General features: G+C 39.8%; 1 long non-coding RNA gene across 1 annotated transcript in view; it reads left to right on the top strand.

Annotated features, from left to right (window-relative positions):
* LOC143679298 (uncharacterized) overlaps nucleotides 1-15,716 on the top strand; it is a 173,239-nt gene extending 157,523 nt beyond the window's left edge. The window contains exon 3 of the long non-coding RNA XR_013173634.1: nucleotides 15,532-15,716. This is a non-coding gene — a long non-coding RNA (uncharacterized LOC143679298). The remainder of the gene's footprint in view (nucleotides 1-15,531) is intronic.
* Nucleotides 15,717-16,067: the final 351 nt, after the last annotated feature.

The raw sequence follows: 16,067 nt of genomic DNA, 5'->3' as shown, positions 1-16,067 counted from the left end.
TTAAAAATCTTTCCTAGAGGGGGTGAAAGGGTAGTTCAGTGGTAAAATTCTTGCCTGCTGTGTGGGAGACCCGGGTTTGATTCCCGGTCCATGCACATCCCCCAAAACAAAAAACAAGCAAGCTAAGCAAACAAAAAACAGACAAATAAAAGTTCAACAAATGGTGCTGCAATAAGTGTATACTCACATGGAAAAACAATGAAATGTGACCCTGCCATAGAGCACACACACAAAAAAATCTTTCCTAGAACAAAGGAGAACTATGTCTTAGAAGAACTGTCCCAAAGAGCTCATAAGCAAGAATAATGGTTTGTACCACTACTTTCTGGAAAGCAAACGTGATTTTGATGTGAACCCAAGAAAGGGTCATACCACACTGACATATATTTTCTGGTTTCTAAACCTACCTCCACTGCCATTATGGATTGCATTACGCAACTGTCTGACCCAAGGAGGAGCCATCTTACAGTTTTCTGTCGATTCACAGAATGGTTCCTGCACAGCATGGCTCGAGCAAAGGGCTTACAGGCCAGCGGGCAGTCAGACCTCAGGCTCTAGGTGCCAACAAATGGAATGATGATCTCACCATGAGCCAATCAAATCATCCCTCTGAGTTCAATTTAGGATGCGTCAGGATGGTAATTCCCGGATGATATCATCTATCATGTGTGGACTGGTGGCCCAAATGATAAGACGTTAATTAACTGAAAAATAGCCCTTCGTCATGTTTCTTTATGTTTGTTTAGTTTAGTTTAGGGTTTTGTTGTGTTTTGTTTTGCCAGTGCAGGGGGAAGTTGAGGAACGGGGACTAGTTTTCTTTTTTCCCCCATAGCTCACTATGAAGTAAATTTATCAGTAACTGGTGTCCACCATCCACTCAGTTGTTCAATCTAAAAATTTAACAAGGAGCCATTCTTGAGTCTTCTCTTTCATTCACAGTCAGTATCCAGTCCATCACTTTGTTTTGTCTTCTCTACTCCCAAAACATTTCCTGAGCTTGACCACTCCCGGTATTTCCACTGCTAATCCTCCATCCAAGGCATGATTTTGCCTTGCCTGGACCAATGCAGCAACTTCCTAACTGGTCTACTGCTGTCCTTCTTGCCTCTCTGTATTCCACACAGTAGCTGTAGGGACTTTCTAAAAAACTATCATACTGCATCTCTTTCCTATTGAAAGGTCTCCAGTGCTTTCCCTTTGTGAACAGATTAAAATCCAGACTCCTTACCCTGTCCTGCAAGATCCTCCAGAATGTCTGGGCTTTTCTTCTCTCTACAACCTGCTCTCTCTCCACTCACCATCTTCTTCACAATGCAACCAGCACAGTGATCTTATTCTTGTTTCAAGGTATTTCTCTGCCTAGAATGCTCTTCTAGATTTCTGCATGGCTACCTCTTCCTTACCATTAAGTCTAAATTAAATGTCACCTCCTGAAGAAGGGGTAAAACACATCATGACGACTTTCATACTTCTTGGATTCTTCCCACCCCAGAACATAAACACATGAGTACAGGGACTGTGTCAGTGTCATTCATTTCTTTATCTGCAGTGCACAGCACAGTGTCTAGCACATAGGAATTGCTGAGTAAATGAAGAAATGAATTGCTGGAACCTGCCTTGATTGTGTGTTTACTGCTGGTGATGTTCTCTAGCATACTATGCAATGGCCCTTATAAACCACCTTCTATGGTGATAATAAAAGGCATACTGATTTTTAGTTTGTTTCATTATTTTAAAAAAATTTCTACAGACAGTGCAGTCCCTTATTGCCTGCAACTGGCATAAACCATTTCCATTGTTCTTCCCTTGGTATAGGAAAGAAGTAGTCTTCAGCATTGCAGTGAAACCAGAACCTAGAGTCAGCTGACCCACAGAGCATAAAGCATTCAGATTAGATGGAGCTGCAAAGAAGGGTCACTAAAAACCTGTAGAGATGAATCACTCCTGGTTCATAAGGAATTAAGGGGAGACATTTTGCTGGAATTCTAGAAGAACCACCTGCATCAAGCAAGATCGGTAAAGCTATAGTGCAGTAACAAACGCCACAGAATTCCAGCAGCTGAATACCATGATTTTTCTTTTTGCACCCTTAGTATATGCCCAGTGTAAGTTTGCTAGAGACTTCTAAACATTGTAGTTGCTCAGAGATCTAGGCTAAAAGAAGTTCCATCTCAACAAGCGTGTTCATGTTTGCAGAGCCAGGAAAAAGCATTGTGGTGAAGTATGAACTGGTTCTTAAAGACTCTGCTTGGAAATGACACAACTCACTTCTGCTCCGATTTTAATGACCAAAGGAAGACACACGGCCACAGCTAATTTCAAGAGGCCAAGGAAGTACAGTCCAAACATATAACTGAAAGGAGAGTTGGAACTACTTGGGGCACTGCCCTGATAATGATCTCACCATCCTAGCAATTGATTGAAAGTTGTACTTAGAGGATTTTTAGAAATGGCAAGTGTATACAGTAAAATGTACAAATATACCAACTGGCATGGGTCACGCTGATATGGGCCAACAACAGATGAAATGAAATATGGGACTGTTTAAGTTTGCTAAGGCTGCCGGAATGAAATATACTAGAAATGGATTGACTTTCTCAATAGGAAGTGAATTAGCTTACAAATTTACAGTTCTAAGGCTCTGAAAATGTCCTTCTCTCTGAGCTTCTGTGGTTCCTCTCTTAACTTCTCCAGGGCTTTTCTCTCTGTGAGTGTCTCTTAGCTTTTTTTTTTTTTTTTGTCCTTTATCGTCTCATAAAGGATCCCAATAAAAGGAACAAGACCCACCTTGAAGGGCTGGGTCACATCTCAAATTGAAGCAACCTAACCAAAAGCTCCCACTTGCAACAGGTGTTCTCCAACAGGAATGGATGAAAAGAACTTGTCCTTTTCTGGGGCACATAACAGCTTCGCACCAATACAGTAACCATAGAAAAAGAGTAATAGTCTAGGATGTTAAGAGAAGAAAAATATAGACTGAATCAGGAGAGAAACTACCCGTGTATCCAGCCCTTCTCAGCAGGGGTTTTGTAAGAGAATTAATCCTTCATGTTCCATGCATCTGCAATGGTACTAGCTATGTATCCTTGTGGGGGGTTGAGGAAAGAGATCTCATATCAGTAGGACTTAATGCTTTCATAGAACCCTGGTTGGAGATGGCCAATGGTCATTCCTATATAAGGGTTTTCATCCAGATTTCAATGGGAGAGACTGTTAGTTAATATGACAACCCCAGTGATTTGAAGTTATCTTTACCTAATAGTGCTAAAGTAAATTATACATAGTTTCCTCCCCATTGTATGGATTCAGTCCCCTTCCTCACCTGCAAGTTATTGCTACATTCTATCAATCTTACCTTCTAACTTATTCAAATCCATCCATTCCTCTCTGTTTCTACCAACCCTGTCAAAGCTACCTTGACAGCCCATCTTGGTTATAACAATAACCTTCTAATTGGTCTTCACTCTTGCACTCCACTACCCCTCCAAGCCAGTTTCTACATTGTAGCCAGAGTGCTTTTCAAAATAGTTTCATCGTACATACTCATACTGTGCTCGGTTGAAGCTGTTATGTACCCCAGAAATGGCCGTTCTTTTTATGCATTCCTGTGGGTGCAGACCTGTTGTGGATGGGACCTTTTGGTTAGGTTATTTCACTTGAGATGTGACCCACCCACTCAAGGTAGATCTTAATTCTTTTTACTGGAGTCCTTGTGAGAGGTTAAAGAACAGAAAAAGCAGAGAAAGCTTAGAGAGAAAAGCCCTGGAGAAGTTAAAAGAGGACCCACAGAAGCTCAGAGAGGAGGCTGCTGGAATCAGAAGCTGAAAGCAACGAAAGCCAGGAGTGAAGGACCAGCAGAGCCTGGCCGTGTGCCTTGCTATCTGAGAGAGGAGCCCGGAGTGGTAGTGCCCTGTCTTTAGAGAAGGTATCATCCTGTTGATGACTTAATTGGGACATTTACATGACCTTAGAACTGTACATTTGTAAGCTAATAAGTCTCCATTTTAACAGCCAACCCATTTCTTGTATATTGCATTCCGGCAGCTTTAGCAAACTGAAACACACACATACACACACACACACACACACACACACACACACTTCAGTGACTTTCCATTGAATATTAAGGTCCCGAACCTGGACTGCAGAGACCTGGATTGCCTGCTTCCTAACCTCTCCAGGCTCATCGTGTACCACTCATCCTTCTTTCTCAGTGCTACAGTACCACTGCTACAGGCTCTTCTGCTGTTTCCACATCCTCCTCTTTAGTCAGAGTAATAATGTACATGGTTTAAAAAAAAAATCAAATGATACCAAAAAGTTTTATCAATGGGAAAACAACAAACTTCTTTAGTTGTCTAACCCATCCTTATCACTGAAAAATCAAATCATTTTAACTTTTAGCCACTGCTATGGTAGTTCATCTTTCTAAATAATAGGCTTATACTGCTGCTCCCTTACAAATTTTAAACATCATTTACTGATTTCTTGTTATGACTATTCCTCTACCACTCCCCTTCACCTCCTCCTGCCTTCCAAATCCTGTTAATTGATACATTTTGTTGAACCATCGATTAAAATGCATTACATTATTACTGCAAAAATAAAATCCATTGCAGGACCAAATGTGGTATTATGATTGCATCTCTTTCTTTTATAGCTTTCCTCTAGAGTTTCTAATTGCTCCATTAAAAAACTTTTCTACCCATGTATTTTTATTTATTTGAGAAGTTGTGGATTTACAGAAAAATCACTCATAAACCCCAGAGTTGCCCTATTATTAACACCTTGCATTAGTGTGGTCACAATTCATTAAGAACACTTTTATAATGGCACTACTGACGATAGTCCATAGATGACAATAGGGTTCACTGCTTGTGTCATACAGTCCTGTGATGTTGTTGTTTTATCCTAGGGACGTATATGCAACCTAAAATTTCCCCCTTTTACCTTATTCAATGACATAATTCCACCATGTATTTCATGTATTTAAAATTTTTCCAAATACCCCATCATGCAGGCTTTATATTTTCTCTGGATTTCTCCATTCTTATCTGGTGGTTCTCAAAGCCTGCTGTTGGCAGCTAGAAATCCTAAAGCTGTGGAATTGTAACCCATACCAAACTCTGAAATCTGTTCCGCCACTAATTGTTGCGATGTACTTTGAAATTTATTGCATTTTTTAATATATTTTTTCACAAAAAAAATTAAAGGAGGAATATAACAGAGAAGATAAGATTTAACAAGTGATTATGACTGCTGAATCATTACATTGTTATTTCTTTTTGTCTCTGGTGTCTTGGAACAGCTAGGAGAAAATATGAAAAATTGTGGAACAATAACTCATACCAAGCTTTAAAATCTGTTCTATAACTACTTTTAAAAATATACCTGGAAACTTATTGCTTTTTTTGTATGTATGTTATATTTCACAATAATAATAGTAATAAAAAGCCTGCTATTGGCTGTTCTTCTGGGTCTCACCTTTGTGTTCTCCTTGCACCCTTTCTTGGACCTGATGATTCTGGTTTCCTGAGTCACTCCCATACTTTGCTGAAGCATATTCTCAGGTTGCTCTTATAGACCTGAAAATGTCTTTGTCTACCCATGTATGTGAATGACAATTCATAGTTGGGTATGGAATTTAGGTTACAAATAATTTTCCCTTACAATTTGCAAGGCATTGTGATGGAGTCTAAATTTTCATCACAGATTCTTTACCAGCTCAGTAATTTATTCTCCTTATGGTTTTGCCCCCTAGTTACAAAATATCACGTGGGTCTCAGACCAGAACAATGGGTGGGTAAGGAGATGAGATACTGGTTAATAGTCTAGTTAATAACTGAGCCAGATCACCTGGAATATCAGGTCATTTCCACTCTAAAGGGACCTCAGGAAAGGAAAACAAGGAATATTAAGCCTTCTCTATTTAAGTGAATAGGAAACTTCGAGCAGTATTGCCTTCTTTGCTCTATTGGAATAAAGAAAACAAGGCTTATTGTGAAAAAGAACCTCACTTTGTAACACGCACAGCCGATAGTTTGGTCTAGAAGACATCTTCCCAGAGGTGTCTGCTGAGAGCCAGCTAATCTAGGCAAGGCTTGGGTGTGGTGACACAGTTCACAATGTCTGTCATGCTTTTTCTGGCACCCGTGGGCTTCTAGGCATGGTCTGACGGCAGAAGTACAAGAGACAAATGGAAACACATGGCTTCCTGAGAGCTTGGCTTAGAATGGGCACACTATGACCTTGTTCTTATTCAGTTGGCTAACTCAAGTCATGAGTCCAAAACCGGAGTCAGGAACCACAGTAGGACACGCTGCCCACGTGGGGAGGACGTCACAGAGGTAGGTGGCAAAGGATGTGAATACAGGGGGGTGAAGAATTGGAGCCAATGGCACAATCTACCTTAGATTCCAGTAAAGAAACTTATTTCTAAAAATTATTAGTTTGCACAATATGCTTTTTTTCTCTTTTTTTGAAGAACGATGATTTCTTCAACTAGCAAGTTTCCAGTGCTGCTCTTCTAAAACAAAGTATCTGATGGGAATTTTTTGTTTATTTTTCCTGATATTCCTGAAGTTTGGCAGCAGCATAGTAAGCTCTGGCTACTTTCTTTACCTAGAAACAGCATTGCCCCTCTTTAAACTCTTTGGGTTCAGGTTCTCTCTGATAAATGGGAGGTGTGTGTTGGGGGATATGTGTAGCATTGCATTGGAGGAACTCAAATACTTTTTACAGCTGAAAAAAAACAACCCCTCTGTGGTTAGATTCTAACTTCCTCATGGGCAGATATATCTTGCCCTTCTTTGAACACTTGCATATAAATAGAGCAGGCAGAGTGTAGCAGCACAACAAGCCATGGGCTAAGGGTCAGAGGCTGAGCTTCTCAGCCTGGCCAGCCACTACTTGTGAACTTGGGCAAGTCATTTTAGCTCTTTGGGTTTCAAGTTCCCATTCACAGAATGGAAACTAATGGTAAGGTCTTTTACTTGCCATAGAGGTATCATGATTAACAAACCGGAGCATATGGGAAAGGAAAATCTAGACTCCATCACAATGCCTTGCAAATTGAAAGGTAGGTCCTTTGCCACCTACCTCTGTGACGTCCCCCCAATGTGGGCAGCATGTCCTACCACAGTTCCTGACTCTGGTTTTGGAATCATGACTTGAGTTAGCCAACTGAATAAGGACAAGGTCATAGTGTGCCCATTCTAAAGTGTATCATTCAAATAACCCTGGCAGGTCATCTGAAATCTGGGCTCGTTAAACAGGTTAGGTCATGAGCTGAAGGAGGCCAAAGCCATGAGTTTAAACCACACAGGTTTCGCTTAGTAAAAAGCTATTCTAATACCCCCAGGTGTTGGCTCTCCCCCTTCTGCAATGACTGCATCTTAGGAGAGGCAGAGCAATCAGGGACTTCTGGCCGGACAGGCTCTAGCAAACAGAGCCACATGCTCAGCCTGATATTATGGAACATTCTCCAAGTTTCCTCATGCTCCTTCCCCAGGACCATTCTACCTGGAGCTGAGCAGAACGGACTGGTTCTTCCTATCTACCTCATTTCCTCATTTTCACTCTTCTTATCCCCAGACTAAAATTTATGGCTAAGACACAGCCTGCTCTCTTTTTTTGAAGGCTGTACTGCACACACATTTCTTCTGATGGCCTGTTCACCAAAGCTTGGTCTTCTCCTGCAATCTCTTATTTCCTTTTTAATTTTACTTAAAACCAACCCTTTCCTGCCACTTTACAATGGTGTGTCATTGGTCATGAATGTGGAACTAAGTGAAACTTCTTCTTTTGAAGGAAGGGAAAGGTTCCAAGGACTTAAGTACACTCCTTAGTGTGAGTGAATGGTAGCACCTTATCAGTTAAAAAACAGCATTTCATCTATTGTAGGATTGCTGGCTTAGCTCTCCAGTATCAGTACTTAGAGATTGAAATGAATTTTGTTCTCATCTGTAGCATCCCACCTTTGAGGACATTTAGAATTATCACCATTGGAGGTGGAAGATCATTGGAAAAAATGAACAAGGCATAGAAGGGCCAAGCATGTGCCAAAGAAGTTATGACTCCCCAAATTTACAGACCATGACAATTACAAGAGAGATGATATCAGCAAGTGTGGTGATTTTTCTGTGGCACTCAAATGCTTGTCCTGCATGTCAACTCAAGAGAATTTGCCAGAAGGACATCACAGAATAATCCACTCTGCCCCCACCAGAGGGTTTAAATATTTAAAATACCAATTGAAAAATATTAGAATAGCAGGTGCACAGATGGTTCAGTGGTAGAATTCTCACCTTCCATGTGGGAGATGTGGGTTCAATTCTTGGTCCATACACCCACCCCCCCCCAAAAAAAAACAATAAAAATAAAAAAAATTACAGTATGGCTGTTGTTCATTTAGTCTGTACCCCTCTTGAGAATATTTTCCATATGATTAGTTAAGTGGCCACTTTATTATGTTGCTTAATATCCATACCATTTTTATACTTATTGTACATTATGTTGTTCAGGATTATTTAGGAGAAATTGAACTGAGGTGCTGCCCTTTTATAGGGTACTTTTAAGTGTTTAAAAGGAGCCAAGTGAAAGAACAATAAAAGGAGGTTACCTTGGGCAGTGTGTTATAACAAACTTTTTTTTGAGGTTATAAACTCCACTGAAGACCTAAAGAAAGCTATGGCTCCTTTCCCCAGAAAAAAAAATTAACTATGCATATGAATTTTTTTTTTTTTTTTTTTTTTTTTTGCATGGGCAGGCACTGGGAATCAAACCCGGGTCTCTGGCATGGCAGGCGAGAACTCTGCCAGTGAGCCACCATCGCACTGCCCTATGCATATGATTTTGAGCATGATTTCAGTGGGGGAATACTCTAACTTAGCATCCCTGCTTTAGAGAATTAAGCGATTTCCCTTCCCCTGATAGGAAAAGATCATGGTTTCTCTAGCCTCATGCTTGCAGTTATCATTTTTTATCTTTCAGACAGTAGCCTATTAGGAATAATCACTAGATAAACAAATCAGGCAAGGTCTAATAGAAAATAGCCAGTCTACTCAAAAGAAAATAAGGGTGAACAAACCACACCTTTCTGTATGTTGTTATTTGTTTTTTATGAAAATCTTTGTGGGTGTGGGAATTCAGAGCGTGTTTGTAATTGTGAAATTCTCTCATCCTTTGAAACTTGGTGTATGTATAGCAGGTGTAAAAAGAGGTGAAGGCCAGGCATAGGGGCTTAATCAGCCATGCAAATGATTTTTGCTGCATATTTCACCAGTGCACTTTAGAAGTATTTCAGATAAGCACCCACCTGTTTGAGAAGGCTGGTAAAGGAGGGAGCAAACAATAAAATTGCCCGGACCATGATTTCCATACTATCTGCAAGACTGTTAGAAAACTCCTGCTGCCTTTGACAGTCACTACTCAGAAGTGTAAAAAGGGTGCGGTCTGGAAAAACTATTGTTTACTTTGCAAGAAATATTGTTTTCTTTGTTCTGCCACCACTGATAAAATTGTAGTAGTAGGTAAATGTCTCATCTAATTTCTCTAGTAAAATTTCTCCTGGAAAAGCTGTCACCCATACCATAACGAACACAATAGACCATCTATATATTTTTTCCTCCACTTATAGATATTATGTCAATGGGCCCTTGAACTGAACTAAAAAAATTACAAATAAAGAGATTAGTAAGTTGTCCATGATTTGCACTTCTCTTTCTTTCTTCCTCCTTTTTTTTTTTTTTACCTACCCTTAGGAAAAGGCACTTTTAATAAGTGTTTTCACTAAAGTGAGAGCTGAAAGCTGGGAAAGAGAACAAATCTCAGTTAATCAGCTTTATTGTTAGTTAAGAAAATGTAATGTCAGTACTTTGAAAAGGAGATGTTTCTACATTACAGCTGTTGTCACCACCTCCACCACCACCACTGCCACCATCACCATCATCACCATCACATCACTGCCATCATCATCATCACATCATCACCATCATCACTGTCATCACTATCATATCATCACCATCATCATCGTCACATCATCACCATCATTGCCATCATCACCATCACATCATCACCATCGTCATCATCACATCATCACCATCATCACCGTCATCACCAGCACATCATCACTACCATCACCATCATCACTATCACGTCATCACCATCACCATCACATCATCATCATCATCACCATCACATCATCACTGTCATTATCACCATTATAACCCCTGTTGTCATCATCACATCATCATCATCACCATCACCATCACCATCAGCACCCTCATATTGTCATAACTAACATTATTAACAATTTACCATTTGCCAGCAAGTGTTCTGGGTGCTTTGTGCTATTTCAATAAGCCACCTATTTCACCTGAGGTGGAGCCTTTGCACAAGCTAGTTTCTTTGCTTGGGATGCTTTACCCTGACTCTTTCTTGTTAATATTGTCCCATCTTTCAAAGGGAACCTCAGACATCACTTTTCCTGAAAATAGATTATCCTGACTCTTCAGATTGGCATGAATCTCACTGTGTCCTCTTGCCTTTCTCCATCACTACTCTGCAAGTTCTGAGAGGGTAGGTCCCTTGCTACATTTTGCTTATCAGTGTTTCTTCAGCACACAGAACACCGTGTATCTAGAACACTGAACTTGGTACTTGTTAAATACATGTTTCACAGTTGGAGAAATGGAGACCACGGCATATAGGATCCTGTACCAGGGCTTAATTTGGCACCAGACATTTAATCATTGTTATCATACTCTCTCCTTTAATCTCCTTCTTGTCTGCCTTTTTGCTCTTTTTCTTCCTCTCAGCAGCATGTACAGTGTTTAAAGTGTTGGCTTCAAATTTTGACTATCTGTGTTTGAATCCATATAGATAGTGCATGCAAAGTATTAAACGCTCAACATTTCCTATTACTGAGATTGTCCTCATCCCCACTTCCAGTCTGTAAGTGGGGCTGTGTCGTGACAGATGTCCTGTTGTGTTATTTGAATTAACCAGGGACCCTGCTCATTAAACTGAGAATTTCATACCTACAGTGCTGACCCAGAGAGGCAAATAACACACATGGAGAGTCAGATGAAATATATTGAGCTTATAATGTACTAAGGCTTTGGAAAGGTAAAGAGATCAAAGACCAATGATGCAGTGATTGATGATGGAAGGAAGATTCTGGTTACAGAAGGCTAAACCAGTGAAAGAAATTTGGGAGCTGTTTGAATGGTTTTTAGCCTATAGTTTAGTTCACAGTGCCCCAAGAACTTGCAAGGGCTGAGGGCAGTGGACAAGAGACATAAAAGATGCCTAGGAAAAGTTCTAGAAGTAGAGAGTAGATGTTAGTGAAGACATGGGTTGTGATGAGGATTCATCGCAAATAAAGAGAATGATCCAAACACTAAGCAGAAAAGACAATTATTGGTTAAAAAGATAGTGAATTAGGATAAAGTATGGATTTACTTCATGTCTCTTCTGATTACTGTCTTCAGGCATAGTTTGTGCTAATGCATCCAATATACTATTACTTTCATGTTCAATGACGAAAAAATCAACTCACAAGAAAAGCTATGAGCAGGATCAAAAGCTGGTCTTAAATTTATTACAGTCCTTGCAATATGACAAATCCTAGATTTACAAGATCAACAGCTGAGAAATAAATGAGAAAAAAATATGTATTTGTGTACATGTTGCAAAATAGAGAAAAAAAATCAACATATCCTGAAAATTGGTGCTATGATTGCAGGTTTAATTTTACCAGTGGTTACATTTCTCATAATTTCCTGTATTGAAGTTTATGGCATGGGAATGAATGACCACATAATTAGCAATTATCCTATAATTTTAAATGTGTGGTCAAATTTGTTTCTGTTAGCATTGTTTTCTACTTGCATAAAATCTTGCTGCCCAAAAGATTTGGGGAAAGTGGATCAGTCTTATGGTCCCTTGTGTTAGAAGCTAGTAAAGATAATAATATCATTAAACTCAGTGCCCTAACAAAAAAGAGAAAAGTCATGGCTGATTTGTATCTCTGAATAGCTGTCTTAATTAAGTCCCACTGCCTCACCACACTAGATTTGGGGAGAGTACAATATGATTCTTTACTGAATTTTAATTTTGCAAAATAAAACAGATGAATATTATTCTGGCCATTCTATTTATAGCACAAGGTGGCTTAAAATGAAAAGTTGGATGTCCTTCCAAACATATGATTCCAATCTATAGGAAACTCGCCCTTGATTCTAATTCCTCTAAGTCTTCTCAGGGCAGGAGGAGAAACAGGAGAAGTTACTTCTTTTCAACTTCCACTCACCAGGTATAGAGTAAATAGCCAATAAGAATTTGTTGATGAGGGTGATAACATGACATATACTTGTGCTGAAATTCAAATGCTGGAACACCAATTTAGAGGCTGATCCTCTGGGGAGAGATGTAGGTAGGGGGATCTGGATTCACAGTCACAGAAAATACTGACCATGACATTTTCTCATTCATGTGTGCTCCGGTTTTCTTAAGCAAGTGCAGATTGCAATGTGGTGTGCTGGAGAAGCCGGAGAACTGGGTGCTTTTCTAACACGTTGACTGCATAATCCCTTTGGCCTCAGGTCCCACGTCTGGAACATGTTGAGCTACGTCATCTTTCAACGATGATGTGCAACTAGTGGGGCCCTTCACTTTTAAGAAAACCCTTGAGCTGGATGCCCAGTGCCTAGCCAGAGCAGCTGGATGCAGGGATATGTGTCTTCAGCTTGGGTTAGAAGGTCACTTACTTTAGCTACAAGGAAGGCAGAGACTCTCCATTTGTTTTGTTTATGCATGGGAGTGACTTGACCATTATAACCTGTTGATCTGCTGCAGGATTACAGAATGCAACTAGTTCATTAGGTGCTGGGTTAATTGGCTTGTCTGAACTTGTAGGTAATAATCATTTATTTTTTATAAGTCTAAAAATAACTTATAATGATTATAAACATCTTAGAGAACACAGAAAGATATAAAGAAGATAAAAATCACTCGGAATCATTCTGAAATAACAAATTTGGAAATATTCCCTTCTTTATTCCATAAATAAATAAAGGAATAAATACTTAAAATTTAATGGGATCACAATGCACAGACTGTTTATAACCTGATTTTTCCCCTCTTAATATGTTATGATCATTGTCCTATGCCTTTGAATGCATTTTAATGACTGCACAGCATTTCATTATACGGTTGTATTTATCTAAGCTCTGTTTTTGTCTGTCTAGGTTGTTTACTGTTTTGGTAGACAATGATAAACCTCCTTGTCAATTCATCTTTTTGCACATTTCTCAACATTCCCTTCTGATACACTTTCTGCAGTAATCCTCTTTTATTTTTACAATCACATAAAAATGCTATTTAAAAATCTTGAGAAGATCATTTTTAAAATGTCACTGACCACACACACACACACACACACACACACAAACACAGTAGGAAAGAACCACAAAATTTAAGAACACCTCAGGCCTGTCTCAAAAACTTTGGTGGTGGAATTTCCCACTCCTAACCTCCCTGAGCACTCGCCAATAAATTGTGAGTAGAGTCAGAAAAATAACCTCATTAAGAAAGCATCACCCCAGGTGAGGTTACCCTGGAGAGCAGAGAATTCGTGATATAGTGAGAATAATGAAGTGAAGCCCAATTTGATAAAGCCTCTTGTTCCTTCCTTAACTTTCTTTGGCCCTAGGGGAAGAAGGGAGAAGGACAATTTCCAGACCTGATTTACTGAGAATATCCACAGGCTGCTATTCTCTTCACTTTCCCTCAGCCTGGCACGGTTTTCTTTAAATCAGAGCCCTTCATTTTTTATTTATTTTTTAACAGGTTTTATTGTGAAATGTATACAAAAACGTGATGAAATTCAAAGCACAAATTTCAAAATATGGTATGGGTTACAGTTCTACAACTTCAGGTATCTCCTTCTAGCTCCTCCAAGAGACTGGAAACTAAAAAGAAATATCAAAATAATGATTCAATAGTCACACTCATTTGTTGCATCTTATCATCCCTGTTACAACTTCTCCCTCTCCTTTGATCTTCCTCCCAATCTTTCCAATTATTTGGGCAATGGCCATTCTAACTGCATATTGCAAATGGGGCCCGGGGATGCAACTGGTTGATGCTCTTGGAGGGACTGATACCTCTGGGTGTCAGGCCTTATCTGACCTAGGAACCATCTGAAGGTTTTAGCTTTCTGAAAAATAAACTTAGTGGGTGAAACTTCATTATATAGAGTCTCAGATAGAGCCTTGGGTATTCCTTTAGGGTTTATAGGAATACTGTTGTTTGGGGTTTGGCAGACCATAGAGCCCTTCCTTCATTTTTAACTCTCTAGTCCTTGTCTTTCACTCAGGGTTGAGGGGAAAAATCTCAAAATCTGTGTTTTGAATTATCTCTGCAAAGGTTTTGCCGTTTTGAAGATAGGCGAAGAGTTTAACAAATTGCCAGGCATTAATAATCCACCCATGCCATTACTTACATGCAGCACTGAATCCCTTCAAACTATGATTAAGGAAGCATTTTATTTTGGTAGCCAGCAGACCTGCCAGAGCTTTAAACAAGTTCTATGGGGAAAGCTGTCTCTGGGAATTGCTTCCCAAGCCACCCTAGGGGTCAGGATGGATGCAAGCAGCAGGGGTCCTAGAATGGTTGCAAGAGAGAGAGATGGGCCAGAAATCTCGAAGCACTAATGCACCAAAAGAATCATAGTGCTGGCCTTGAATAGTGAGCCTTTTTGGCTCACCCTGTATTCTGGTTTGTTAGCTGCTGGAACGCAACACACCAGAGATGGATTGGCTTTTAATAAAAGGGGATTTATTTTGTTAGTTCTTCAGAGAAAAGGCAGCTAACTTTCAACTGAGGTTCTTTCTTACGTGGGAAGGCACAGGATGGTCTCTGCTGGCCTCCTCTCCAGGCCTCTGGGTTCCCTGGGGTGATTCCTTTCTGCATCTCCAAAGGCCTGGGCTGAGCTGCCAATGCTGAGATGACATATGATGAGCTGCTTGGGCTGTGCTACATTGCATTCTCTCATTTAAGCACCAGTCAAACGTCATTCATTGCAGCAGGCATGCCTCCTAGCCGACTGCAGATGTAATGAGCAACAGATGAGGTTCATGTACCATTGGCTCATGTCCACAGCAAAGAACTAGGTACCTTCACCTGGCCAAGTTGACAACTGACTCTAACTACCACACCCTGCTAGCTCTGTTAATATCAGCTTTGTACCCAAGGCTGACTCAGGGTAAAATGAAGACAGTGGTGATGTTGGTAAAATGTTGAATCTTGGCTCTTCCAGCTGTTCTCTACCTTTATCAAACATAGCTTTATTTTCTCACATCTGTGCACTGCTTTTATCTCCCTGCATTAACAAAATTAGCTTTCCAAAAATAATCTGATAGGTTTATCCCCCCAAATTTTAGCAGAATTCAGGGATTGGTAAACTGGTAGGGGAGGCGAGGGTGGTGTGCTTAAATTATCCTTGTAATCCTCTCTTTCTCTTTGCAGTAAGGTTGGCTCTATCCACTTCCATTATCCATGGAAAAGGGTGGTTTCTTGGTGAAAATGAAACAGGGATACAGTGCATGGATCTGCATTTCAAGTTATAAATCATGAGACTTAACAAAAAAAAAGAACTGCACCGCAGAAGCATTTTCTGTGTACCTCATTTTGAAGTCAATAAAAGAGGTGGTATAGTAACAATGATCCAACCGGTTAGCAAGTAAAACTTTTCTCTTTCATGGCTATTTAGCTCTGGGTGTCCTTGAACTCTAATTCTTTGACCAGTGGTTGCTCACACATCAGGATTGGCCTAAAGAACTTGCATTCAACCATGGCTGTTTGTTTCTTTGATTTTTAATCTAGCTCCTATTTAAATTATTCAAAGTCATTATAGTCATTTGGTAATGCTAACAACATGCATCTTCCATCAATTAAAAAGCAATGTCCTTGACATATATGTTAATTCATAGTTGATAGAACCATGTTTTAGAACTTTTAAATGTTTCACTGTTGTTGGTGAACTGCAGCTAAATGAACAAGAA

This window comes from Tamandua tetradactyla, chromosome 4 (genome assembly GCF_023851605.1).
Source record: "Tamandua tetradactyla isolate mTamTet1 chromosome 4, mTamTet1.pri, whole genome shotgun sequence".
In the NCBI taxonomy this organism is placed as follows: Eukaryota; Metazoa; Chordata; class Mammalia; order Pilosa; family Myrmecophagidae; genus Tamandua; species Tamandua tetradactyla.
Note: the sequence above shows the minus strand (reverse complement) of the source record. Positions and strands in the feature narration are given on the sequence as shown.